The sequence below is a fragment of the Cucumis melo genome, unplaced genomic scaffold (assembly GCF_025177605.1).
Source record: "Cucumis melo cultivar AY unplaced genomic scaffold, USDA_Cmelo_AY_1.0 utg000097l, whole genome shotgun sequence".
Lineage (NCBI taxonomy): Eukaryota > Viridiplantae > Streptophyta > Magnoliopsida > Cucurbitales > Cucurbitaceae > Cucumis > Cucumis melo.
Window position 1 is genome coordinate 20,001 of NW_026123756.1, and position 4,587 is coordinate 24,587.

Sequence of the window (4,587 nt, forward strand, 5' to 3'; positions counted from 1 at the left end):
TTATACAAAATATAAAAAATTCATTTATATTTGAAAATATTTATCAAAAGAAAAGTTTAATAATAGCATAGCAGTTAATATTTAAAATAAAGAAATAAAAAAAAATAAAGAAAAAAAAAAAAATAGAGTTTTCTTATTTGAAACGCCTTGTGATCTTCAACCAATTTTGGGCTTCAATATAATTACCGGGAGTAAGCGCTATAGCTTGTTTCCAATACTCAGCGGCTTGATTGAACCAAGCCTCCGCAATTTCAGAATCTCCCTGTCGAATGGCCTGTTCTCCCCGGTCGGAATAGGCAGGTAAATTCCTTCCCTTAGAACCGTACTTGAGAGTTTCCTACCTCATACGGCTCAACAGTCAATTCTTTTGCTGTCCCATATTTAAAAAAATTTATCATATCTAATCTAATTGAATGAAATTTTTCATAGATCTAGCCCATTTTTTTTTCTCGAGTTAAGCAAAAGCGGTTAATTATATAAGTTTCAAACTTCAATTTTGCTGAATAATTAAATAAGTTTTATCTTTTCTCCCACCTTCAGAAGAATAAAGCATAGGCATTCCACCCACTATCGTTACAATTTTCTGAAAGATAACTATCTCGGTTTCATCTAGAAATTTATATAGAATCCTTGAAAAAGACTTTCCTTCATAAGAAAGAAAAGACTTACTGTCTTTGGGATCTGATGCTACACCGCTGCTCAATATTGTAGGGGATCCACCCTATTACATAAGTGGATTCCTTCATTTTGATCTTATATCATGATATAAGTAAGCAGTTTTTATTGTATCGGCCAAAAACCTGACTAATTGATCTTTACGGTGCTTCTTCTATCAATTAGATCCTTTATCCATAGAATAAAGTATCTAGGCATACCTATTTCTTCATATTTCTGCTTCTATGAAGTTTCTTTCTTTGCTACAGCTGATACAAATCGTTAGTTTGGACAATACATATGTAGAAAGCCTATTTTTTTTAGTATTTATTAGCGAATTTTCTCTTTTTTTTCTTTCTATAGTGGAGATAGTCGCACGTAATGACAGATCACAGCCATATTATTAAAAGCTTGTGGTAAGAACGGGTTTCGTTCTAGTGCCCGAAAATAATATTCCAAAGCTTTTGTATGTTCTCCGTTCCTTGTGTGGATAAGACCTATGTTATAGAGTATATAACTTCGATCATAGGGATCGATTTCTAGTCGCATAGCTTCATAATAATTCTGTAGAGCTTCCGCATAATTTCCTTCGGATTGAGCCGACATCCGTTACGGTCGTTCGTTATTCCATTGAAAGAATCTCCGTTCCAGAACCGTACGTGAGATTTTCATCTCATACGGCTCCCCCTTTATCTGATGCGCATAATGAGATGAGAATAATACATGAAATCAAAAAACATTGAAATACTCTCATTATGAACTCATGGGACTAGCGTTTTTACAAAAAATCTCTAGCCAACCTTCCTGTAAAAGATCTTTTCTTAACATCAAGCATGGTTTACTAGATAAAAATAAAAATGGTAACTCTAACAATTTCTTTGTCCTCAACGCCTCTAAATTTCCAGGAATTAGTCACTTCAACAGTCTTCGATGGTTATACAGGTATCCAAAATACAAACGAGATGGATGTTTGTTGTCCCAACCATTTTTCTAAGTTCCGATCCCGATAAGGAAAAGGTATAATTTATAACAAAGTTTTCGTGTTGTTGATTCCTAGGTGTAGTGCTTCTTCCCCTCTGCTACCTATTTTTACTAGTGAATATTTTTACTAGTGGAGTAGGGTTGACTTAATCCATAGGTTACACCTTTCGCTTAATACTAGAATCGACAATTCTAGCATCTAAGGTTACATTAATCGGGGATACACGACAGAAGGAATTTTTTGATTTTCAAATTGCACCTCCAAGAAGCGTAGATTTATTTCAATTATTGTTTTCTTTCTATCCCGAATACTGTGTCTTTCTACTAAGACGGAGAGCGGTAAAGAAAATTGAAAAAAAAAAAAATCAAATCGCACCATCTCTGTAATAGGTGAATGCCTCTTTTTCCCCGGAAGTTGTCGGAATTATTCGTAATAAGATATTGGCTACAATTGAAAAGGTCTTATCGATAAAATTTCCATTTATCCCACCAGATCTAGGCATCGGTAACAACCCCATTCTATAATTTCTTTTAATTACCTCTCGTGAGAAAATGATCCCACAAACAAAGGAATTGCATAGTACGAAATAACATAAAAACGGATTCATTAAAAAATCCCACTCGATATTAAAATTGTTTCTTTTTGATTTCACAGGAATCAATAAAAGAGAAGAAATATTTCAATCCGGTTAAATTTCATCCAAATGTAGTAGGATCAGAATGAAGAGAACTATTCTGATTTCAGCGAAGTTGAAGAAAAAAAGAATTTTATTTATCTGACTGGGGTAATTCTAGAAGTTTTTTGATTGAATTATGATACAAAAAAGAGCAAAAAGAATCGAATAATCATTCTATGATTCATAACTTGTGACTAGATATATGTATGGGATAAACAGTTGTTGGTGAAAAATCGAAAACTGTAAAAGTCGAATTTTTAGAAAAAAGGAATCATAGTTTAAAAAACTAAATAGAATCATGAGCTAAAAGTATCCATTAAACATAGTTAAAAAAAAATTATTTGTATAGTTAGAATTGGTTGGACGTGCCTATCAAAAAAAAAATTGAATATTAATGACTCACTATTAACTCGGTTTCTGGGCCATAATCATTCTGTAGGAGAGATGGCCGAGTGGTTGAAGGCGTAGCATTGGAACTGCTATGTAGGCTTTTGTTTACCGAGGGTTCGAATCCCTCTCTTTCCGTACTAATTCAACAATGTTACTGACCACAATGTATCAAATCAAATAACAATCGATACTATTATTCCAACGGTTAGACCTTTATGGATTCTTTATTTCGAATTTTTGTGGTACGGAAACGAAAAGACTGGAAAGAATGCACAAGAGATGAAAATCCCCCTACCGATCAATGATAGATGAATGATAGAAAAATTTCCGGATCAAAACCTTACTTTCCTTCGGTCTCTTTACTTAGACTTCGGCGAAGGGGAGGACGAAATTGTCCGAACCCTTGTTTTTTAGTTAGGTTTAAGTCTGACGAGAATAATATTCTACAACGAGCAATTCATTTATTTTTAAACTGACCCATTTACTATCTATTATTTGATTGACTAATCCTTTATATTGCAATGGCTGAAGAGTCAAATGTTTTGGCAATTCCTGAGGGGGGGATGAATCAAGATAATTTTGAATCAGTGTTCTCGATTTTTTTTCATCTTTTGCTGTAATAATATCTCGGGGTTTGCACCGATAACTTGGTATATCCACTATAGAACCATTAACTAAAATATGTCTATGATTAACTAATTGTCGGGCTTGAGGAATAGTCGAAGCCATACCCAATCGAAAAAGGATGTTATCCAAACGCATTTCAAGTAATTGTAGTAAAACTTGACCCGTTGATCCTTTGGCTTTTCCGGCGATACGAACGTATTTAAGTAATTGTCGTTCTGTAAGACCATAATGAAAACGCAATTTTTGTTTTTCTTCTAAACGAATACGATATTGAGATTTTTTACCGGAACGCGATTGGTTTTTAAGATCGTTTCCGGTTTTGGGCCTTTTACTAGTTAGTCCCGGTAAAGCCCCCAGACGGCGTATTTTTTTGAAACGAGGCCCTCTGTAACGCGACATAAAGACTCCTTATTTTATTTTATTTAAATTTCATAAACATTTTATTTTATTTAAATTTCATAAACTTAAATGAAAACTAAATGATAAATATTATAAATGAAGTGAAATCCAGTAAAGTATTGTACTACAAAACAAAGAATAATTAGATAACTTGGATCAATATCCGGATCCTATTGTATATGTAAATGATATAAAAAAGTAAGAGTTCCTTTCTTGATTTGTTCTACAGAAATAGAACCCCTCCTTTAGTCATAAAGGTAAGTAAGTTCCTACGACATCATAGATCGGTGACCTTTGAAAAAGGGTAAGAAGTCGTTTCTTTATTTATTTGATTTATCAATTATGTCAAAAATAAAATCAATAGAGAAAAGCCGGCTATCGGAATCGAACCGATGACCATCGCATTACAAATGCGATGCTCTAACCTCTGAGCTAAGCGGGCTCACATAACAGAAATGTTACATGCATAGTAATTTACTAAATTACTGGGATCTTAGCTATTCCTAATTAATATGAATATAGAATCTAATTTCATTTCAAATAAATATTCAATATTGGAATTGTTCTATTATAGAACATAATAATTAATATAACGATTAATAGAATATAGCGATAGAAAATTTTGATCTATTTATCAAATGGATGTGTATCAATAATTAATGTGTTAATCTTAATTGCATTTAATGCAATTGAGATGATAATGAAGCGTTTCTATGTTTTCATTCTGAAAGGTGGAAGATAAGACGAACAAGGGAATCGACCGTTTAAGTATTAAATTTTTTACTAAAAAAATAATAGAAAGAGGGGCAAATATATATGTTCATATATCTATCTATATTGATATATATTGAATTGCAGA

The 4,587-nt window shown here is 32.7% G+C and overlaps 2 non-coding genes across 2 annotated transcripts; one reads left to right on the forward strand and one right to left on the reverse strand.

Annotated features, from left to right (window-relative positions):
• The first annotated feature begins 2,750 nt into the window (after positions 1-2,750).
• Positions 2,751-2,837, forward strand: TRNAS-GGA (transfer RNA serine (anticodon GGA)). Its single transcript has one exon. It is a non-coding gene; the product is annotated as a tRNA-Ser (tRNA).
• A 1,260-nt stretch (positions 2,838-4,097) lies between these two features.
• Positions 4,098-4,170, reverse strand: TRNAT-UGU (transfer RNA threonine (anticodon UGU)). Its single transcript has one exon. It is a non-coding gene; the product is annotated as a tRNA-Thr (tRNA).
• Positions 4,171-4,587: the final 417 nt, after the last annotated feature.